The sequence below is a fragment of the Boleophthalmus pectinirostris genome, unplaced genomic scaffold (assembly GCF_026225935.1).
Source record: "Boleophthalmus pectinirostris isolate CB_2022bp ecotype Guang Dong unplaced genomic scaffold, ASM2622593v1 HiC_scaffold_1, whole genome shotgun sequence".
Taxonomy (NCBI): domain Eukaryota; kingdom Metazoa; phylum Chordata; class Actinopteri; order Gobiiformes; family Gobiidae; genus Boleophthalmus; species Boleophthalmus pectinirostris.
This window is the reverse complement of record NW_026570970.1, coordinates 3,209,662-3,234,822: the sequence shown is the minus strand read 5'-3', so window position 1 is coordinate 3,234,822 and position 25,161 is coordinate 3,209,662. Positions and strand designations below refer to the sequence as shown.

Genomic DNA, 25,161 nt, shown 5'->3' with positions numbered 1-25,161 from the left:
TGTCATTGAATGCCCGTCCCTAGTCCAGACACACACTCACCTCACAGCGTCGGTGTAGTACAAATACTCTTTGAGCTGGTCTGCGTAGTGCTCCTCCTCCTCTAAAATATCATCTATGGAGGCGGCGTATCTACAAACGCACAACACAAGATTACACACACACACACACACACACACACACACACACGTCCTGATAATACACAGAGGACTGTCACTCACGTGTCCATGTGGTGTCCCGCGCTCTGCAGACCGTCTCCCATCTCCTTCTCTATGGCGCTCCACTCACTACAAACACACAAACATAATTATACTCAGCTCTTTACTCAAAAACACACAAAACTAAAATTAATTTATAAAAGAAAAACACCAGATCTGCACCTGAAAACACGTCCGTAATTCCCGTGGACCTTGTAGACGCCGTACAGTCTGTCTGCGACTCTCTGAGGAGACAAAAGCGCCGTTAGAAGTTACCAACAAATACACAGAACGCACAACAGGAGTCAGAGGTTTGTGTCGATCCTCTGAAAAGACCAGACTTTATGATGATTTTATAAATGTCATGTCCTTTTAATTACACTGGTTTCAAATTATAAACCAGATGTTCCAGACAGTTCCTCTTTTAGAACTTTTCCTCATCTTGGTCCAGCGTACGAACAGCCACTGTCCCCGAAAAACATGTTATTATTTTATTACAGTCTTGTTACACATTAGGTTGATAAACAAAATGTCGTGGTGCAAATTTCATCCACAAAGAAACAAAGAAAACATGCAAACTCTGTACAGAAACCTCCAGACTGACCCGGGAACTGAAGCAGGAAGCTCGTTATGTTATTTGCTTATTGTTTGCCAAGTTATTTTGGAAATGTGGAAGGATGCAAATAGTTGTTCAGTGAAATGAGGAAGGAGAGAGAAATGGACAATGGTGCGTGTGAAAGTAAATGAAAAAGAGGGACACTTTTGTTTCTAACTGTCAAAGTGTCCAAATATCTCTGCGTTTTGAAGCGGGACACGCTGCTGATGTGGAGCCTCACTGTTTTTGTAGTTTGGACTGCAACAATTAATCAAATAACCAGGACCAGGCGATTATACTTTAAATTAAATCGATTGGTTTTAGAAACGTCTCATATGAAGCTAAAACCCTCCCAAATTATGCTCAATAAACTAAAATAAATTTGCTTCACTGAAGAAAGATTGATCATTTAATGAACACAGAAAGGTCAGATTTTGGCAAGACAAAAGTTTTGTCGCCTACAGAAAATTGAACAAATAATTTACTTCAAATACAAAAACATGTTGCATAACGTCAGTGAATGAAGTAGTGGTGCTGTGAGATCCATGTTTAATATCTTGTATGACTCCATGAGCTTGAAGGACACATCCATGTGGTTCCACAATGATTCATACAATTTGTTGATGAAGTCATCAGGAATAGCAAAGAAAGCGTCTTACAGCCTCCCAGAGTTCATCAAGAGTTCTTTGGTTTTCCTTCCATGTTTCCTCTTTCATTCTACCCCAGACCTGCTCAATGATGTTCATGTCTGGTGACTGGGCTGGCCAGTCCTGGAGCACCTTGATCTTCTTCACCTTGACAAACTTTGATGTAGAGATAGAAGTATGTGATGGAGCACCATCCTGCTGCAAAATCTGACCCTTTAATGGTTGGGAATGTAAGAGGAGCTAATACTTCTTGATATTTTAGGTTATTGATATTTGCCTTCCACCCTGCAAATGTCTCACACACCCCCAGACTGGATGGAACCACAGACCAGGATTTTTCTGCCACCAAACTTAACTGTTTTCTGGGTGAATCTTGGATCCATGTGGCTCCAGTTGGTCTCCTGCAATATTTGCGGCGGCTGTGATGTAATTCAACCGAGGATTCATCTGAGAAATCCACCTTCTGCCACTTTTCCAGTGTCCATCCTTTTAACAGGCTGTGGGCCTTGGCAAATACCACACGGTTTTTTAATTACCTTTTGTTTAGTGTTGGTTTCTGTGCACTGATTCGACCATGGAGGCCATTTCCAGACAGAATTCTACAAACTGTTGTGGTTGACACAGGGACTTGAGGTGACCAGGCCTGGTGGAGTCTGCTGCAGTGGAAAAGGGGCCTTGGATTTTTGAATCAACAAACGGTCCTCCCGAGCAGTTGTCTTGCGGCGTCTGCTGGACCTGGGCTTGTCAAAAACATCTCCAGTCATTTCAGATCTTTTTCTTATTCTTTGTACTTGACGCTGAGACACATTGAAGGTGTCACCACCTCAGCAGTGGATCTGGTCTTCAGCCTCTTGATAATTAAGGCTTTGGTCTCAGGGTGGATCTTAGGCATGTTGTCAGAGGTCAAGTTGCAGTTGATGTGAAGGTCTGGTGTGCTGAGGTTCTTTTTATACACACACACTAATTGATTGATCAGTAACTGATCACAGGTGAGGCTGTAATCTAGGATTGGGTGCATCATATGACAAGACCACAAGACTTTTGTCTTGTCAAAATCTGACCTTTCTGTGTTCATTAAATGATCAATCTTTCTTCAGTGAAGCTAATTTATTTTAGTATATTGAACATAATTTGGGAGGGTTTTAGCTTCATATGAGACATTTCTAAAACCAATCGATTAATTTAAAGTCAGATTATAAGCTTTTGTTTCTACAAAATGGATAAGAGACAAAACTTTTGTCAGGGACTGTATTTAAAAGAAGTCTTCATGTACAATAGACATAATAGAAATAATTTAAATGATAAACTATGAAAGTAATTGTTAGTTACCACCATATTTGTCTTACATTTTTGTTCACATTAAAAGACAGATATATTTGAATTTTTTTTTATTTTTTATGTATTATTGTATTGTTCACTTCACACAGACACAAACCGCCAACCTTCAGATCGGTGGACAAAAACTACAACAACAACAACTCACCCACTGGACTAGAGACCGTCTTTATAAACAGAGAGTTTGTACTCACAGCTCGCACTCTGAGCAGCTGCGAGATCACCCCGTTGAGTTCGTCGCTGTACTGTCTGAGCGCCGTGAATCTCCTGCACAAAACGCTCATTACTCAAACTGTTCAAACATGAAAACACATCGTAAAACTCTGGCGACGGGACAAGATCTCGCGAGACAAAACTGCCACAAGATGAGAAAAAAATGATCTTGTGAGTTTTTACATTTAGATTGGACAAAAAAGACAGTCAAGTATTGGTGAGTTACATCTTTTACTTTTCCAAGTACGAGAATGGAAACAAAACTATGAAATCAAAGGCTTCGTTCAAACTGCAGGGCTTTTTTGTGAAATCAGATTTTTTTTTTGTGAGATCGTTCACATTTCCAATTAAATACGACTTGTATCTGATCTCCAATGTGAACTTTAAACGCCCCAAAAGTGTCCCGTGCTTTACGTGTTTACGCCTAAACATGGACGCAGCATCGAGCACCTGGAGATTTTAAAGTTCCTCTCGTACCGGAGCCAGAACATGAACAGATGATTTGTTTTAAGGAGGAGATTGAGAAGGACGAGGGTTTTTGGCCGTGGTGTTCTTTGGGGCAGTAATAGAAACTTCCGTAGAAAAAAAACATGTGGGTTCAGATATAATTTTCGTCTGATGAGAAGAACGTTTGTGAACATTTGTGACAAGTGTAGGTGGGATGAATGTGACCTGACGTCGCATGTCCAAAGATCAGATGTGTTTGGGTTTTAGGAGCACAGATCCAAGTGTCCTGGGTCACATTTGAAAAAAAAAAAATCAGATCTGTGTGTTTCAGACTGTCATTAAAGGGCCCATCTCATGCAAAATCAACTTTTCAGATCTTTCTACCTTCTAAGAGTGATGTGTGGGCCTTGTATTTGTCGCTGAAGAGGTTTTTAGATAGATTTTTAACAAATTGCAGCGTATTTCTGCCTCCCTCCCACGTGACAACGAACTAAAGCCGGCTACAACGATGACGCGGCAGATTCACCTATGACACGTTTGACATAGCAGAAAATGCTTCACCGCCTCCGCCCCAACTGCAGTGTCCATGATATAATAAGTTTATCTCCTAATGTTTATTAAGACTTTACCAGTCAGTAATGTTCAGCTGATGTGGACGTGGTGCTTGAGCTTCGTGCTCCTCAAAGTCCTCGTCCGATTCCGGGTCCAACACATGCGGCTGAACGCGCTGTATCTCCATGATGAATAAAAGTTTATTCCTGCCGCTGTCAGGGTCACGCCTGTCTCCCCCTCCCTCCCTGAGATGGCGGAGGAAGGGCGGCTCACTCGTCGCCTACGTCACGTTTGGAGGGCGGAGCCTGTGCTTTCTCAGGACGGGCGGGGGGAGGAGCAATAGTCGGACTTTCATAGTTCCTGGTCTGTGACTGACTCCAAGAAATCAGTCAGATTTCAGAACTATTGTGTCATGGATGTTCCAAAACCCAAACTGTGCTTGAATATGTGCAGAAGATACAATGTGAAAAGAGTTATTTTACATCAGATGGGACGTTTAAATGATCAGATACAGGAGCACAGGGACGAAAAATCTGATTTGGATCACTTCAGGCTGCAGACTGAACGGAGCCTTAGAAACTAAAAATTGTGAGGCCAAATTTGGAAACTGAATCGTGAAATGTCTCGTTCTTGTGGACCCAATCTCGAACCTCGTCTTGTGAAAATCGCATCTTGTCCCGTCCCGACAAAACACCGCAAAAATGAAAATCCAGCCAAGCTTAAAAATACTGGAAATAAGAACGTTTTATCACGATTTGAGTAAATTTCACCAATGGAACGAGACTTTTTGTAGTTAAATTATGAAAATACATCCTGCTACACTTCAAATGCGTTTTTTTCTCCGTGGAGACGTTATTGTTTGTCTGGAATGTTCCACAGTGTGACATTAAACAGCTCTACTTTACATTTATTTAATTACAGGTGTTTTTAGAGCTCAAAAATACCAAGAAAACATTTATTCTGACTGTGAGCGGTGTTGCCTCTCCACAGATCTGACCTCTAACTTGGAGACAAAACCGGACCAAGTTACAGGTCAGATCTGTGGAGAGGTGAACCCGCTCACAGTCAGAATGTCTGTTTTTATAGATATTTTGGAGGTATTTTTTTGTACTTTTGAGCTTTAAAACCACCTGTAATTGAATAAACGTAAAGTCGAGATGTTTAAAGTCACACTGTGGAACATTTCAGACATTTACACAGTCAAATAAAGTGAAATACTCTTAACTGAAGTCCTATTAACTTATCTAGAGCTCATTTTTTCAGTACAGAAGTTCAGGTTCATACTTATCTGGGTTCTTGACTCGAAAAGAAGCGCTCAGGGACTTGAGTCTGGAGTCCGCCTGTTCACAAAATAATACACAGTTTATAAAAAAGTACAAAAGGTTTAAAGCGGTTTGTTATAGATGCATCACGAATTTCAGACTTCCGGTCACTGCGCAATCCATACTGGGAAGGATTTTCCGCAAAAGTGAGCATCAAAACAAAATCCCGTTTGTTAATGTAGAGGAGCAGAAGACAAACAGACTGAGCTGCACTTTCTTGTTCTTGTGGTTTTACAGAAACATCACGTCTTGGTCTCTTTGCAGTGGAAGGTGTTTCTTGGTGAACAGTTGGAGCCTTTCGCTTTGGTGTCGACTTTTTAAATTCGTAACCGAGGTTGAGCGACGGATCGGGGTTTTGTTTTGTCGTCGCTCCACGTACAAAATGTTCTCTGTAAACTCAGGATGATTTCTATGTCTCCGTTCAGACTGCAGGGCTTAACGATCAGTTCAGATTTTTTTGTGAAGTTCGATGTTTTTTCGAGGTCGTTCACATTTCCAGTTAAATGTGACTTGTATGTGACTCCAGTGTGAACATTAAACGGTCCAAAAGTGTCCCACATGTGACACTGGAGACACGACGACGTCAACCGCAGCGAGCGTCTCTGTGTTTACAGAAGTTGTCCAAACATGGACGCAGCATCGAGCACCTGGAGATTTTAAAGTTCCTCTCGTACCGGAGCCAGAACATGAACAACTGACTTGTTTTAAGGAGGAGATTGAGAAGGAGAAGGACGAGGTTTTTGGTCGTGGTGTTTTGTGGTGAGTGGAGATGTGCTTCACTTCAGTCACATGGATCATTCATGAACAGTTTTCTCCTACTTCAGTGCAGAATAGTGACGTTTGTGTCTTGTTGATAACGTGTAGGTGGATGAATGTGACCTGACCGTTCACACTGAAGTCACATGTTAAAGATCAGATATGTATCAGTTTCAGGAGCACAGATCCAAGTGTCCTGAAAAAATCGGATCTGTGTGGTTCAGACTGACATTAAAAGATCAGATACAGGAACATAGAGGCCAAAAAAAATAATCGGATTTGGGTCACTTCAGGCTGCAGTCTGAACGTCGCCTTAGCCAGTCAAATGTTTCCTTTTTGGTTCTTCCTGTGGATCAGTCCTGCCCATCACCTTCACCTTTCACTATTTTTCAATTCCGTTGGGAAGAGAAACAGTTTGAACGGAGGTTTGAGTCACACACATCTGATTCACTTTTGCATTTGTGGAGTTTGCAAACAAATTTCTCGAGTCGTTTTCCGCCGTTAGGATCCAACAACCACACAGTTACGACGTCCAAATCCTCAAAACTAAAATATGACAATATCAGAACCAGAAACAAAAGTGATATGGTTCAAAAGATTTAAAAAGATCGACTTTGTCAATAGACACATCCCACTGGGAAAACAAACATGGAGGTTTGACGCTCACTTTTTCGGAAAATCCTTCCCAGTATGAATTGCACGATGACTGGACGTCTGAAATTCGTAATGCATGTATTGGCCACGTCTCAGTTCTCTTTCCTCGATTCTTTCTCCTCGATTCAGGGAGGAGAGAGGATCTAAACTCCTCACTAAGATCGATAAATTTTGATTCTTTTCTCTGGTCTTTGCTCCTGAAGACTCCCTCAGGTTTGCTCCTTCACTCCGAGGTTTTCTTCGGGACAACTCTTGATCGACAGCTGAAAAACGGCGGATTGAGGAGAAGGAATCGAGGAAAGAGAAATGCGACGCGGCCGTTGTGTGTTCCGTTGCTGTCACCTTGTCCTGGAAGCCAGTCTCCAGAACAGGCGTCTCTCCAGCCTTTCTCCTGAAAACAAACTCCAGTCAGACACAAACCACAAAAGACACGTCCAAACATGGATTTTACTGATAAACAAACGTGACGCTGATTTATTCTGAATTACAGAAACACTGGACATGATGGACATTTATTTCTGTTCAAATTCAGAAAACAGAATGAGCCTCACATGACTCTCTCGTTTGGGTTGGGATATTATCGGAAAATATGGGCACTTGGACACATACATTACAGGTCAAAAGTTTTAGAACACAACGCTTTCTCGTGTTTTTTTTACTCTTTACTGTCGACCAAAATATATTCTAAACTTTAGATTGGTGTGTGTCGACCTTTGTCAGATAGAACAGCTGAACTCATTCGTGGCTCGTTCTTTTTACAACACAAATCAAATATTGTTGAGAAAGTTCTTCCCGAGTCTGTGGCAGAAGTTTCCATGTGTGGCACTTGTCGGTCGCTTCACTCTTCAGCTCGATGGGTTTAAGTCTGGACACTCCAGGTTTTCAAACTTTACCGTCTTGTTCTTTTTTCCTGAGGTGTTTTTGGCAGAACTTGGACTTGTGTTTTGTTCTTTTATCTTTTTTTTTAAACCTCTGGGTCTTGTCAAGTGTTAACGGAGGAAACAGGGTCAGATTTTTGACATTCAAATGTCTCTTATTCAGAAACTAGAGGAACTATTGAAATAAGTAAAGTAAGAGTTACACTCCAACAGGGTCAAGTTAAACCTGTGAGATTCTTTCAAGTTGTTGACAAAAAATTTAAAAACTCATGTCGGTAACGGAGGGAATGAAATATGCAGCACTTTTTGGTCAATAAATCCAAACAGTGATAACTCTTGGTTCTCACTTACATATCCTTAACAAACTGGTTTGAATATTTGCTTCATATAGTTTTCTACCATATGGTACAAGATTAGGTTGAAAAACCTCTGACTTTTTGACTCATGAGATTTTTTATTAAGAAAGTTCATGGTAACGGAGGGAAAAGTAACGGAGGGAAAATTGTACAAACAAGTAGAAGGTGCAGGATTTTACATCATTTGTGGCTTTTTTCTTCTGAAAACTTTAATATTACTTCAAAATGAAAGGAAACTATTTCTATAAAATATGTCAGTCCTTCCAAGAACATTTTTATCATTTTAAATACATTTTTTTTAAAAATCCTGTCCCTTCATCAACAGTTCAAAGATGGAATAACACAAGATATGATGAAATACAAACATTTATTTACATGATTTGCAGATCTTTGAAATTTGGGAAATAATTTTTGTTCCATGTTTCATACATGGTCTGTTTAAAACATATGGAACTTTAGAACCAAAAATGGTTCAGAAAAAAGGTCAACAGTTTCATAAACTAGAGAACATATGTATCTGTTCAATACATTTTTATATCAGATGAATTCACTTGAATTTTTGGCCTTGTTGTTTACTTCTGCTCGACCGGGCCCTGCTTTGCTTTTTGTTCTTAATTGAAATTCAAAAGACAATGGGAGACAGACCGTTGAGATTTTTTGTGTAATTTAAAATAGTTCTAAAATCATGTGAGCGTTCAGTCGTGTTCTAATGTTTTCTCCTCAAAAACAGAGCTGGAGTTGTGTTTTGTTTCACTCACATGTTTGAATGACTCTAAATGTGTGTCATTTTATTTTAGGTTGTGATCAGTTCAGGTGTGTGGATAATTGAAAAGTTACAGTCTGTCGTGTGTTTTGTGTGTTCTGTTTTTGTGTCGAGTTTGTTTGTTCTCACATCGGTCAGAAACAGGAAGAAGATTTTATCGTTGGACAGAAGAGGATGTGATGCCACTCGCAACAGGAAGTTCTCCAGCCCGACCCGGCGGCGCTCCACGAAGTCCGGGTCCAGGTTATCGGCCGACAGTTTGTGCCACACGAACTCCGCCTACGCCAACGAGACGCACACAAGACTGTTAGTACAAACTCTTACACTATTACAGACTCACATACAGCTCCAGATGTGAAAACGGAGCTGGGGTGAGGGGGGCTGCTCCTTGGTATTTTGTTTTTGTTTGGGTTTTTTTGCAAACTAGGTGCACTGGGGCATCTATTTAGGGTTAATAAGACTCATCAAGACCAAGACCAGTCCGAGACAACAGGGTCCTGAGACCGAGACAAGACCGAGAAATCTAAAGACCGAGACAAGACCGAGAAATCTAAAGACCGAGACAAGACCGAGAATCTAAAGACCGAGACAAGACCGAGAAATCTAAAGACCGAGACAAGACCGAGAGAAGATCTAAAGACCGAGACCGAGACAAGACCGAGAAATCTAAAGACCGAGAGACAAGACCGAGAATTCTTAAGACCGAGACAAGACCGAGAGATTCTAAAGACCGAGACAAAGACCGAGAAATCTAAAGACCGAGACAAGACCGAGACCGAGAAATCTAAAGACCGAGACAAGACCGAGAAATCTAAAGACCGAGACAAGACAGAGACCGAGAAATCTAAAGACCGAGACAAGACCGAGACCCGAGAAATCTAAAGACCGAGACAAGACCGAGACAAGACCGAGATCTAAAGACCGAGACAAGACCGAGAAATCTAAAGACCGAGACAAGACCGAGAAATCTAAAGACCGAGACAAGACCGAGAAATCTAAAGACCGAGACAAGACCGAGAAATCTAAAGACCGAGACAAGACCGAGAATTCTTAAGACCGAGACAAGACCGAGAAATCTAAAGACCGAGACAAGACCGAGAAATCTAAAGACCGAGACAAGACCGAGAGAATTCTAAAGACCGAGACAAGACCGAGAATTCTAAAGACCGAGACAAGACCGAGAAAAGACCGAGAAATTCTAAAGACCGAGACAAGACCGAGAAAGATCTAAAGACCGAGACAAAGACCGAGAATTCTTAAGACCGAGACAAGACCGAGACGACCGAGAATTCTAAAGACCGAGACCGAGACAAGACCGAGAGACCGAGATCTAAAGACCGAGACAAGACCGAGACAAGACCGAGAAATCTAAAGACCGAGACAAGACCGAGAAACCTAAAGACCGAGACAAGACCGAGAAATCTAAAGACCGAGACAAGACCGAGACAAGACCGAGAAATTTCTAAAGACCGAGACAAGACCGAGACCCGAGAGAAGACATCTAAAGACCGAGACAAGACCGAGACGAAGAAATCTAAAGACCGAGACAAGACCGAGAAATCTAAAGACCGAGACAAGACCGAGACCGTGGCCCATCGAGACTAAAAAATCAAGACCATCTTTGCCATTTTTCACATTTTTTTGTATTTTACAGTTATTTTGGCACATTCATATCAATGTTTTTTTATAAATCTATCTCCATTTTATCTGATTAATGTTCATTTAGGCTTAAAATAAACCAAACAAACACTCATTCACAGTTTGAGAAGCTCTTCTTTAAGAGAACTTCCTCTGGCACTTTACACTAAACTGTGAAGAAAGTCAGTCAAGTGTGTAGGATTTTTAAACCGTTTTTTTTTTTTTTTTTCCCAAGTTCCAAACTGGAGTTTCATTCTCTTACTGGTTTTACTGTGGGATTTAGTCTCTGCACATTTACCAAACCAAATGCAAATTGAGACAAACACATTTATTTCGCACTTTATTAGGCAAACTTCAGCCACATGTCGTAGTACAGCTGATCTGTGCCGACACTGTATCATACACTTTGATTCGTTTTTGCTTCGAGTTTTGTCTTGCTCTTCTAATCAGCCCAAACTAAGCAAAAAGACGAGGAACGGCGCGCTGACGTGAAGAAGATGGACAGTGTGGGCTTCCACCCTGTGTTTTAAAGTTTCATTCATATGTTAATACGCCCTGTGATTTGCCCTGTTACATGCTGTGTATGTTTTTGGACTTTGGAGTGTCAATGGTGAATGTATATGGGACAGATAAGGGGTGTGTCTCCAACCTTTAGCATCTGTCAGTCTGTTATGGGACACGTGTTGGGACAAAGTGCTGTGTAAGTTTCCATGAAGATGTTAATTCAACAGTTCTGCTGGTATAAAAGGCATCCAGCGTTTCTGTGCATCAGTGGGGGAACGTCGACCGCGTTGTCGAGGGACGACCGACGCACTGAGAGACGCCGCGTAGGCAAAATCATGCTGAATCAACTTGAATCTTGAGACCTGAATCTGCCTGACTCAAATAAAGAGACATGTGAGACCTGTTCTAACTCTCCAAGCCTCTTTCTTAACATCCTCTGTTCAGGCTGCCTCCAGGAGAAGCTGACAACAGGCAGGATGTTTTAAAAAGTTTAACCTTCCCTGTGATCCACGCTGGTACATGACGGCATCAGTGTTTAAAGCACCGGTACAAGTTTATCACCGACAGCAGCGGCCAGAATGAAATATTTTTGACCCCCTCTACTCCCTTTTCTAAACTTTTCTCATCAGATCTACATGATTCCCATAGGTCTCCCGGTTTTGGCTTGAAAATGGTGAATTTTGCTGAAAGGTGAGAGATTTTCACGCTTGAATAAGTTTATATTTCTATTGTTTAATGTCATATTGTGGAACATTCCAAACAGAGCAACAAACTTAACCTAAACTAACCAACCCTAACTCCTTAATTAAGCAGTTAAACCTGAATACATTTCTTCTTTATCAGTGATGCCTTTGTTCATTTTTACACTGAGGCTCATTAAAGTGTTGTTTTTTATAAGTTATACTGAAGTTTCTGTGAATGTTTTTAAAGTCGTAAATATTCCTCTGTTATTCTAAGTTATTTTGTGTCCCTGCAGAGTGGACTCGGGGGTGTGGGGGTCCGGTGTGGGTCACTCACCCGTTTCTCCGGCAGAGGCGGGACGACGACGTACGAGTAGGTGACGAGCAGGTACGTGCGCAGAAGCTCAAAGTCACTGTAACGTCTCCAGAGCATGTCAGGGACCGGAGTGCCCGCCTCAGAGTCCGAGTCTGCGGGGCTGAGACGCACAAACACACACAAAAACAACACACAAAACACAACACATGAGTCTGCAGGTCTGAAATACACAAAAATACACACAAAAACACACCAACCCATGAGTCTGTGGGTCTGAAATACACAAGCACACACACACAACACGAGCCTGTGGGGCTGAGACACACAAACACACACAAAAACAACACACAAAACACAACACGTGAGTCTGCAGGTCTGAAATACACAGAAATACACACAAAAACACACAAACCCATGAGTCTGTGGGTCTGAAATACACAAAAATACACACAAAAACACACAAACCCATGAGTCTGTGGGTCTGAAATACACAAACGCACACAAAAAAAACACACAAAACACAACACATGAGTCTGCAGGTCTGAAATACACAGAAACACACAAAAACACAAAAAAAACACACACAACACATGAGTCTGCGGGTCTGTGATACACAAATACACACAAATACACAAACACACACAAAAACATGAGTCTGCAGGTCTGAGACACACACAAATACACCCAAACACACAACACATGACTCTGCAGGTCTGAAATACACAAACACACACGAACATACAAACAAAAAACACACAAAAACATGAGTCTGTGGGTCTGAAATACACAAATACACACAAATACACACAAAAACATGAGTCTGTGGGTCTGCGATACATAAATACACACAAAACACAAAAAAACATGAGTCTACAGGGCTGAGATACACAAACACACACAAACATACACACAAAAAAACATGAGTCTGCATGTCTGAAATACACACAAAAACACAAAACACAACACATGAGTCTGCAGGTCTGAGACACACAAACACACAAACATACAAAAAAAAAACACACAAAACACAAGACATGAGTCTGCAGGTCTAAAATACACAAAAATACACACAAACACACAAAAACATGAGTCTGAAACACAAACACACACAACACATGAGTCTGCAGGGCTGAGACACACAAACACACACAAAATCACACACAAAAACACACACAAAAACACACACAAAAACACACGAGTCTGCAGGTCTGAAATATACATAAACACACAAATACACATAAAATCACACAGAAAAACACTCAAACATGAGTCTACCAGTCTGAAACAGAACACAAACAACACACACACACACAAACACAAAACACAAAAACACACAAACACACACAAAAACACACAACACCTGAGTCTGCAGGTCTGAGACACAGAAATACACACAAAAACACACAAAAACATAACTGCGGGTCTAAAACAGAATACACACAAAAACATACACAAACCCACACACACACACACACCACATGAGTCTGCAGGTCTGGCACAGAATATACACACACAAAAACAAGAGTCCGTACTAAAACACACACACAAACACACAAACACACACATACACACACAAACACACACATACACACACACAAACACACATATACACACACAAACACACACACACACACACACAAAACACGCCACAGCTCACACAAACATGAGTCTGCAGGGCTGAAACACACACAAAAACACACAAACACGAGACAGTAAATAAGTGCTCATCATGACCTTAAATCTAACCATAACTAGCATTCTAATGTGCACTTCCTGTTCACGTGACAATAAAAAGCTGTTTAACTGGACACAGACGGAGCGCAGCACAAACCTGCACAAACATGATTCTGGTGAAAGTTGCGAGTCATAAAATCACGAGAATCTGTCTTGGCACCTGACAGGGGCTGACAGGACCGACAGGGTGCGACAGGGGCTGACAGGACCGACAGGGTGCGACAGGGGCTGACAGGACCGACAGGATGCGACAGGGGCGACAAATGAAGAGTGACCAATCAACACCAGCAGACATCAGCCCATTTTAGTGTCATGGACCGTTAAATTTGAGTTAAATGTGGAGGAGGCGCGTTGAGCTTTCGTGGACAGAGAACAGGTTTGTGTTTTTCTCTCAACTGGATAAATGTGATTTTTCGGTTTGTTTCGCTGTTGTGGATTTGATTCAGATCTTCACCGTGTCGCTCTGTGTCTTCTGATCTCTTTCACTGAGATAATGACTTCAGAGTCACACACAGGTCAGTCTGGTCTGAGGTGACACATTTACAAGGACCCGCAAGATTAAATCAAATCTCAATTTAAATGAATAAATAAATAAACACATCTGCACTGGGGTTATAACTTTTTGAACTTTTTTTCCAAAATCAAAGTCCTGCATCATGATTGGATGAACTTTTTGGTATAATTGAAGAAACCAAACTCCATTTTCAACTCTCTTTTAAAAAAGTCCCCCCGAAACAAAAAAATATTAACTCCACATCACAGCCGATGATGTGAAATGTGAAACTGTGTTAAGTTCTCACAAGGACCGTTACAAGTAGGGACGGGCATTCGATGAAATTTTCTTAATCGATCGTCGGAAGAATTAACGATCGATTATCGATTAATCATTAACGTTTTTATATTAAAATGATCATCATTATTATTACTATCTGCACTAATCTGCATAAATAAATTCAACTTTACGACATATAAACATAACGACTCTAGATCCACATCAGCTGTTTGACATTATAATGTGTTTAATTCAGTTTTGTTCAAATCTCACAGAAACAAAACTTAAAACCACATCACTAATTTACATAAACTAAGTGAAGATAAAACTCCAGCTCTTGTGTCGCTGATGTGGTTCAACTTGTGTTGGATTAAAAGACATGACTCAGGTGAATACAGGTCAGTGTGACCAGATTTGTGTTTGTCAAAACCAGGACAGCGTACGGGGGGAGGGGGGCGGGGCCTCGTCATCCACATTGAGCGACTCTCACCTGGTAAAACTTTTTCCCACTGGACACAGAAACATATGTGCTGCTTTATACACTGTGCACATGGACTCACACTTGTCCCAACGCAACGGAAAGTGTGGAATTTCTTGTACAAATCCTGGTTAAATCCACATTTGTGCTTCGGTTCGTTACAGACTGACCCACTGTTTGTGTCTCGCTCCTTCTGATGCAGAGACACATGTACACACCTGTTTGGTCACGATACACACAAACATACATTCGGTTTGTCGATTAAAATTAACGTAATCGATGAAATTCTTAATGATCAATTATCGATTAATCGATTAATCATGCCCGTCCCTAGTTACAAGTCAATGTGACTGAAAATGGATCAATAATAAGTTGTTCTGCATCATAATAAACTGGAGTTTCACTTTCTATTCTTGTTTCACTTTATAAACCATTTAATTCATGGTTGTTAACAACACTGACAATCATCATGTTTGGACTTTTAGTTTCCTATTTTATCTGATCTTTACCCTGATGATGTGTTTTGTTTGTGTTATTAAAGAGAAAATTGCCTTTGGTTCTTTTATGATTGAACAGATATGAACCTTCTAACACTTTTATTCTGGTTGTTGGAGGTTTTATGAAAACTTCATTTTGAGTCCGGGGAGACTTTTTTCAAAAATATGACCAACTGAAGGTCAATTCGTTTCATTACTAGAAAAAGTTCATCAAAATATGACACAGGGAATAGAGGCTGTAAAAAAGTTAAAACACTAGACTGCAAACGACAAAGGGAGAAAGTTTTAAAGTTCCGTCATTTCCTCTTATTCTGCACAAAAGCATCAAGTGTCTGTAGTTTATATCCAGTGTTGGGAAGTTTACTTTTAAAATGTAATCCCCTACAGATTACAGATTACATATCCCAGAATGTAGTTTGTAACGTAATCCATTAAATTACTTAAAGTGAGTAATGTAATCTGAATACTTTGGATTACTTGATTTGCTGTAGAGAAGCAAAGACGAGGAAATCTTCACATAAGAAGTTTTGTCTGATAAAAGACGATGAAAATCCCGGTTTTTACTGAACCAAATTAAAAATAATATTGATAGAAAACGAAGAGACATGGTCCGCGCAGCATGATTTAGTCCTGTTAAATCTTGGTTTAGTCCTGGTTTAGTCCTGGTTTAGTCCTGGTTTAGTCCTGGTTTAGTCCTGGTTTAGACCAGTTTTAGACCTAGTTGAGATCTAGTTTAGACCTGGTTTAGTTTCCCGCAATGAGTGAAATTACAAAAAAAAAAAAAAAAAATTTAATAAAATTTAAAAAGTCCTGGTTTAGTCCTAGTTTAGTCCTAGTCCTGTGTCCCTGATGCTCTGTGGTTCGAACGTCTAGTGTCTGTCTTTCTTTCTCTTTATTATATTTATATATTGTGCATGACCAGAGATGTGCCAACTGAATTGCCCTTTGGGATTAATAAAGTTGTTGATTGATTGATTGATTGATAGTTTAGTCCTGGTTTAGTCCTGGTTTTAGACCAGTTTTAGACCTAGTTGAGATCTAGTTTAGACCTGGTTTAGTTTCCTGCAATGAGTGGAATTACAAAAAAAAATAAAATTAAAAAAGGTCTGGTTTAGTCCTGGTTTAGTCCTGGTTTAGTCCTGGTTTAGTCCTGGTTTAGTCCTGGTTTAGACCTGGTTTTAGACCAGTTTTAGACCTGGTTCAGATCTAGTTTAGACCTGGTTTAGTTTCCCGCAATGAGTGGAATTACCAAAAAAAAAAAAATAAAATAAAATAAAAAAAGAGGGGTGTAGCCCAAAATGTGAAAACAGTAAAATCCCTCTGTGTAATCCATTTATTTCAACAAAGTAACTGTAATCCAATTACCACTCACTGAAACAGTAACTGTAACTGAATACAGTTACTCATCATTTGTACTCTGATTACTCTGGTACATGTAATCTGTTACTCCCAACACTGTTTATATCTGTACAAACACTTTCTAAATGTGCTTCTTGTTTTAGTTCAGTTAGTTTTGTTAGTTTTAATCTGATCTCAAAACGTGTCTGAAAAATCACAAGCAGAGCGAAACAGAGCTTGAACTTTGAACCTTTCCGTCCGGAGCATTTACTCAGAGTGTTTTATTGCGGCTTGTTTGCTCTGATCCTGTTTTTCCTCCTCTAACAAACCAAACCCTGAAACGGTGTGTCCCCTCCCGGTGCGAGCGGAGCCTGACCGAGTCTCGATGAGGTACACGGTGAACGTCTCCTGCATGTTCACGCTGTTCTTCCCCGTCCTCTTCTCCGCCTCAGACACCGAGATCTCCAACTTCTTCAGCAGAGACGCTCCCTTCTCCACCATCTGCAAAACACAACAGCAAAAAACAACGTCACTATAAACGCCATCGCTCTGCCCGGAATGTCCCGCAGTGTGACTTTAAACATGAAACAAAACACAACTCCAGTGTGTCCGTTTGTGACGAGGAAACGACGTTAGATCAGATCAGAAAGTTTCTTAACACGAGTCTAAACCTGATCCTCATCCACAGAGACTCTGGACTCACTGCGAGTCAAACGTGAGCCAGAATCAAGAGTCAGAAATGTGATCAGCCTCTTCAGGAAACAGCCTAAAAGAGCCAAAACTCCCGGTGCACAGCTGGAACACATGTGCGCAGGTGTTTAAAGTGCATGTGTGTTTGAGATATTTAAGTCCTTAAAAGTGTGTTTGTGATATTCAAGTCCTTAAAAGTGTGTGTTTGTGTAGTTTTAGAGATCTGCACAGACTCAGTGCAGAGACAAACATCACCGTGTTTCGTGATATTTAAATACATAAAAGTGTGTGTTTGTGATGTTTAAATAAATAAAAGTGTGTGTTTGTGATATTTAAGTCGATAAAAGTGTGTGTTTGTGATGTTTAAATAAATAAAAGTGTGGTGATGTTTAAATAAATAAAAGTGTGTGTTTGTGATATTTAAGTCGATAAAAGTGTAGTTTTAGAGCGGTGCACGAACTAAACTTCACCGTGTTTCGTGATGTTTAAGTCCATAACAGTGCGTGTTTGTGATGTTTAAGTTGATAAAAGTGCGTGTTTGTGATGTTTAAGTCCATAAAAGTGTGTGTTTGTGATGTTTAAGTCGATAAAAGTGTGTGTTTGTGATGTTTAAGTCGATAAAAGTGCGTGTTTGTGATGTTTAAGTCCATAAAAGTGTGTGTTTGTGATGTTTAAGTCGATAAAAGTGTGTGTTTGTGATGTTTAAGTCCATAAAAGTGCGTGTTTGTGATGTTTAAGTCCATAAAAGTGTGTGTTTGTGATGTTTAAGTCGATAAAAGTGCGTGTTTGTGATGTTTAAGTCCATAAAAGTGTGTGTTTGTGATGTTTAGTATAAAATGTGTGATGTTTAAGTTGATAAAGTGCGTGTTTGTGATGTTTAAGTGATAAAAGTGCGTGTTTGTGATGTTTAAGTCCATAAAAGTGTGTGTTTGTGATGTTTAAGTCCATAAAAGTGTGTGTTTGTGATGTTTAAGTCCATAAAAGTGTGTGTTTGTGACGTTTAAGTTGATAAAAGTGCGTGTTTGTGATGTTTAAATAGTGTGTTTGTGACGTTTAAGTTGATAAAAGTGTGTTTTGTGATGTTTAAGTCGATAAAAGTGTGTTTGTGATTTAAGTTGATAAAAGTGTGTGTTTGTGATGTTTAAGTCCATAAAAGTGTGTGTTTGTGATGTTTAAGTTGATAAAAGTGCGTGTTTGTGATGTTTAAGTCCATAAAAGTGTGTGTTTGTGATGTTTAAGTCCATAAAAGTGCGTGTTTGTGATTTTTAAGTCCATAAAAGTGCGTGTTTGTGATGTTTAAGTCGATAAAAGTGTGTGTTTGTGATGTTTAAGTTGATAAAAGTGCGTGTTTGTGATGTTTAAGTTGATAAAAGTGCGTGTTTGTGATGTTTAAGTTGATAAAAGTGCGTGTTTGTGATGTTTAAGTCCATAAAAGTGCGTGTTTGTGATGTTTAAGTCCATAAAAGTGTGTTTGTGATGTTTAAGTCGATAAAAGTGTGTGTTTGTGACGTTTAAGTCGATAAAAGTGTGTGTTTGTGATGTTTAAGTTGATAAAAGTGTGTGTTTGTGATGTTGGTGTAGTTTTAGCGCGGTGCACGGACTAAACTTCACCGTGTTTCGGAGGTTGTTCTCGGCCTCGGCGGAGGAGGAGACGTCCGTGTTCCCGATCACCGCCGCGTCTTCACTGCCGGAGTCCGACATCATCCTGCCCCCGTGCGGCTCCCAACTCCGGCTCCCGGCTCTGCTCCTGCCCCTCTGCGGCTCCTGCTCCGGCTCCGGCTCCTGGGCTTGGTCCCGGGTCTAGTCCTGGTCCTGGTCCTGGTCTTGTTCCTGGTCTGAAGTGAAATCTGCGTCAGGTCAGCTGAGGTGGCAGCGCGCACTGAGCATGCGCAAACACCCCGCGGCCCGCCCACTCCCACGCGCCCTTATTTACATTTACATAGATTTATTTCTTTAAAAACATATAAACAGTGTTGGGGAGTAACGGATTACATGTACCGGGATTATGTAATCAGAGTACAATTTATGAGTAACTGTATTCAGTTACAGTTACTGTTTCAGTGAGCGGTAATTGGATTACAGTTACTTTTTTGGAATAAATGGATTACACAGAGGGATTTTCCTGTTTACACATTTTGGGCTAAACCAGAACTAAACCAGAACTAAACCAGAACTAAACAAGGACTAAACCAGTAAACTAAGGACTAAACCAGAACTAAACCAGGACTAAACCAGTTCTAAACCACTAAAACCAGGACTAAACCAGGTCTAAAACCAGGACTAAACCAGGTCTAAAACCAGGACTAAACTAAACCAGGACTAAACCAGTAAAAAACCAGGACTCTAAAACCAGGACTAAACCAGGTCTAAAACCAGGACTAAACCAGGTCTAAACCCAGGACTAAACCAGGACTAAACCAGGACTAATGTCTGTTCATGGAGATTTGGGCTCAACAGACAATTTGAAGAAAACAAACAAAATTTTCAGGATGTTGTTGCTACGTTCATGTTGTTTTAAAAAGCATGACAATATCAAGTAATACAAAGTAATCAGATTACATTACTCACTTTAAGTAATTTAATGGATTACGTTACAAACTACATTTTGGGGTATGTAATCTGTAATCTGTAGGGGATTACATTTTAAAAGTCACCTTCCTAACACTGGATATATATTTATAAAAGTACTGTTCTTAAGGACAGTTTTAGGTATTTGTGTTTTACTTGAGTACATTTTACAGTGGATACTTTTAACTTTTACTTCACTACATTTCAGAGCAGGTTTCTGTACTTTTTACTCCACTACATTTTTCTACTGGACATTTTTCGATTATTTCTAGGGGTGTAACTTATTTATTTATTTATTTATTTATTTGGGTCACAGGTATATTTTAACATTAATTCACAGACAGTTATATTTAATATACACAGATTGAAAAGGTGCAGGCTGAATCTTAAACTTATTCTGCCTTTACCCTTTATTCCTTTATCAGAGCATCAACTTAACACCAGCTCATCCTCATAAATACAGCCAGAGGAAACAAACAAATCAGAAACAGAACAAGAAAGTTCTACAGCACAAATTTCATGTATCAGTCCAGAGTTAAACATTTAAACTTCTTTATAAAGTGAAAGAGTTTGGTGCACAATTTTAGGTTTTCTGTACATTTATTCCAGAGCTTGAACACTTTAACAGATTTACAAAATTTCATAATGTTTGTTCTGATTTTCTTTTTAATAAACGTGTCTGTGCCTCTGAGCTCATATCGGCTCTTTTGGATTTTGAACATGTTCTGTAACGATTTTAACAGGAGATTGTTGTTACTTTGAACATGATTTTCAGAGTATAAAGGTAAAGACTAAATCATAAAATTTCAGCGGTTGAAGGTTTATAAATAACACATTGGTTGGTTCGTTAGAAGTTGATAATGTGATGCTTTTATTGTCTTTTTTTGCAGGTAAAGATTGGATTTGTATTCGTCTTATATGTATTGCCCCAAATCTCAATACCGTAGGTTATGTCGGGCATTACCAGCGAGTTATATATAATAAAAAGACTGTTTTTATCTAGGGTATATCTATATTTGTATATAATTGCAATTACTTTGGATAATTTATTTCAAATTTTATTTATGTGTGATTTCCAGTTTAAATTATGATCTATAGTTACTCCTAAAAATTTATTTTCAAAGACTCTTTCTAGTGGTGTATTATTGAGCATAATTCGTACATGATTTTGTACTTTTCGTTTTGCAAATATCATAAATTTGTTTTTTCTATGTTAAGCAACAATTTCTTAATATCAAACCAGACTTTAATTTTACACTGAAAAAAAAAGGTTGCTGGATTTGCGTAAAAAAGTTCTGGAAAGTGGTTGCATGCAATAAAATTATGTTTAGGCTTTGAAACTTATTTTGATCCTCTCATCTGTGCTCTGTGTTTTGTTGGTTTTCAAACATCTTCCTTTTTCCTGAAACATCAGTTATAACATTCATGAACTTCCCCACAGCTCCAGCAAAACTCTGGACCTCACTCTGTGTTTGTAGACGACTCTGGAAGCAACACAATCAAATCTGAGTACAACTGTCACACTCTTGTAGATGGACAGTCAAAGACAATTTGTTTCAAGGAGTCCTTACATTAACTCTAATTTCAAATAAAACACCACAAACATGTTTTAACAATGACGACATTCTAGGCCGGAGAAGCACATAATAAAATCTTTAAAAAGTCTTACCTCCAGATCAGCTCCATAATCCTCCTGCTCCACACTGTGTGTCTCTGCTCCTGTAACTGTGTCCTGAGTGTGTCCTCTGCTCCTGTAACTGTGTCCTGAGTGTGTCCTCTGCTCCTGTAACTGTAACTGTGTCCTGAGTGTGTCCTCTGCTCCTGTAACTGTGTCCTGAGTGTGTCCTCTGCTCCTGTAACTGTGTCCTGAGTGTGTCCTCCTCTGCTCCTGTAACTGTGTCCTGAGTGTGTCCTCTGCTCCTGTAACTGTGTCCTGAGTGTGTCCTCTGCTCCTGTAACTGTGTCCTGAGTGTGTCCTCTGCTCCTGTAACTGTGTCCTGAGTGTGTCCTCTGCTCCTCCTGTAACTGTGTCCTGTGTCTGAGTGTGTCCTCTTGTCCTGTAACTGTGTCCTGAGTGTGTCCTCTGTCCTGTAACTGTGTCCTGAGTGTGTCCTCTGCTCCTGTAACTGTGTCCTGAGTGTGTCCTCTGCTCCTGTAACTGTGTCCTGAGTGTGTCCTCTGCTCCTGTAACTGTGTCCTGAGTGTGTCCTCTGCTCCTGTAACTGTGTCCTGAGTGTGTCCTCTGCTCCTGTAACTGTGTCCTGAGTGTGTCCTCTGCTCCTGTAACTGTGTCCTGAGTGTGTCCTGCTCCTGTAACTGTGTCCTGAGTGTGTCCTCTGCTCCTGTAACTGTGTCCTGAGTGTGTCCTCTGCTCCTGTAACTGTGTCCTGAGTGTGTCCTCTGCTCCTGTAACTGTGTCCTGAGTGTGTCCTCTGCTCCTGTAACTGTGTCCTGAGTGTGTCCTCTGCTCCTGTAACTGTGTCCTGAGTGTGTCCTCTGCTCCTGTAACTGTGTCCTGAGTGTGTCCTCTGCTCCTGTAACTGTGTCCTGAGTGTGTCCTCTGCTCCTGTAACTGTGTCCTGAGTGTGTCCTCTGCTCCTGTAACTGTCCTGTGTGTCCTGCTCCTGTAACTGTGTCCTGAGTGTGTCCTCTGCTCCTGTAACTGTGTCCTGAGTGTGTCCTCTGCTCCTGTAACTGTGTCCTGTGTCCTCTGTCCTGTAACTGTGTCCTGAGTGTGTCCTCTGCTCCTGTAACTGTGTCCTGAGTGTGTCCTCTGCTCCTGTAACTGTGTCCTGAGTGTGTCCTCTGCTCCTGTAACTGTGTCCTGAGTGTGTCCTCTGCTCCTGTAACTGTCTGTGTCCTGAATGTGTCCTCTGCTCTGTAACTGTGTCCTGAGTGTGTCCTGCTCCTGTAACTGTGTCCTGAGTGTGTCCTCTGCTCCTGTAACTGTGTCCTGAGTGTGTCCTCTGTGTCCTCCTCTGCTCCTGTAACTGTGTCCTGAGTGTGTCCTCTGCTCCTGTAAACTGTGTCCTGAGTGTGTCCTCTGCTCCTGTAACTGTCCTGTGTCCTGTGTCCTCTGCTCCTGTAACTGTGTCCTGAGTGTGTCCTCTGCTCCTGTAACTGTGTCCTGAGTGTGTCCTCTGCTCCTGTAACTGTGTCCTGAGTGTGTCCTCTGCTCCTGCTGTGTGTCCTGAGTGTGTCCTCTGCTCCTGTAACTGTGTCCTGAGTGTGTCCTCTGCTCCTGTAACTGTGTCCTGAGTGTGTCCTCTGCTCCTGTAACTGTGTCCTGAGTGTGTCCTCTGCTCCTGTAACTGTGTCCTGAGTGTGTCCTCTGCTCCTGTAACTGTCCTGTGTCCTGAGTGTGTCCTCTGCTCCTGTAACTGTGTCCTGAGTGTGTCCTCTGCTCCTGTAACTGTGTCCTGAGTGTGTCCTCTGCTCCTGTAACTGTGTCCTGAGTGTGTCCTCTGCTCCTGTAACTGTGTCCTGAGTGTGTCCTCTGCTCCTGTAACTGTGTCCTGAGTGTGTCCTCTGCCTCCTGTAACTGTGTCCTGAGTGTGTCCTCTGCTCCTGTAACTGTGTCTGTGTCCTGAGTGTGTCCTCTGCTCCTGTAACTGTGTCCTGAGTGTGTCCTCTGCTCCTGTAACTGTGTCCTGAGTGTGTCCTCTGCTCCTGTAACTGTGTCCTGAGTGTGTCCTCTGCTCTGTAACTGTAACTGTGTGTCCTGAGTGTGTCCTCTGCTCCTGTAACTGTGTCCTGAGTGTGTCCTCTGCTCCTGTAACTGTTCTGTGTCCTGAGTGTGTCCTCTGCTCCTGTAACTGTGTCCTGAGTGTGTCCTCTGCTCCTGTAACTGTGTCCTGAGTGTGTCCTCTGCTCCTGTAACTGTGTCCTGAGTGTGTCCTCTGCTCCTGTAACTGTCCTGTGTCCTGAGTGTGTCCTCTGCTCCTGTAACTGTCCTGTGTCCTGAGTGTGTCCTCTGCTCCTGTATCTGTCCTGTGTCCTGCGACATTTGAATTTTCCCTCCAAAGGTTTTGAGGAGGAGAATTCCAGAGGTTATAATAAAGATTAAGATTATAATAAAGTCATGTTTCCTCAACCTGATTAAAACATGCAGATCTAACATCGGCCACAATCAAGTGACTTTTGTAAGATTTAAACATGCTGGACAAAGAAACGTAAAAAAGTCATGTTATTGTTGTCAAATTAGTTTTTGCAATCGGAGCAACCCCTCTTGGACCGTTTTTTCAGTGTGTGCAGCTCCCTCTCAACCATTTGAAAAAGTTGTCTTTGGTCTTTGGTAACGATATTCAAGTCTCACGATACGATATCGTCACGGTATAAATCCCACGCTACGATATTTATTGCGACATTGTGGGAAAACTCACGATTAGAAATGTAACAATATCCAAATCTCTCGGTACGATATTTTCACGATATAAAATTCACGGTACGATATTTATTACGATATTTTGTGAAGGCTAATATGCAATTTCTTCGTCTTAAAATGCCTTGACAAAATTTAACCCTCAAGAACTAAGACTTATTTATTATTATTATTATTATTATTATTATTATTATTATTATTATATAGTTATTTCTTCTTGTCGTCTGCGCTGAAATGGAGCAAAGGATCATGGTCTATGTAGTTCCCTCTGTTTTATGTTTTTTTTTTTTTTTGGCTTTTGCTGCACCATAACTCTTCTGTGTTTTTTATTTATTTTTTTATGTATTTTAATGTCTTTATTTATTTATTTATTGCTATTCTGTGATTTTGCTTTTATTTTATTTTACTTGTTTTATTATTTTAAGACTAGTGTGATTAAATCTGAGCGTTTAGTTTATGGTTTTATTATTGTTATTATTATTATTATGTATTTGTGCAACACTTTGGAAACTGTTGGTTTGTGAAATTTGGACTGGATTTAATCAAAGAGACTTGTGATTCGATATATTGTGACGATCCACGATATCATTGCGAGAACTTTTGACGATACGATATCACGATATTTCGGTTATTGTTGCATCTCTAGTTATTTTGGTCATGTTGGGTTCAAGCTCCAACTTTGAGAAAAAAATAAATAAATAAATAAATACACAAAATCATCAGAAAAATAAGAAAGAATTTATATTGACACTGTGGAACAAAATTTGTATATTTTTTAATCAGTATTATTACATTGTGCAAATGATCCAGATGATTCTAGTGCAGGTGTGTGGCGTTTCAAAACACAGTGGA

General features: G+C 40.5%; 1 pseudogene; it reads right to left on the bottom strand.

The window, feature by feature from the left end:
- Positions 1-19,229, bottom strand: LOC110164210 (sorting nexin-4-like; annotated as a pseudogene).
- Positions 19,230-25,161: the final 5,932 nt, after the last annotated feature.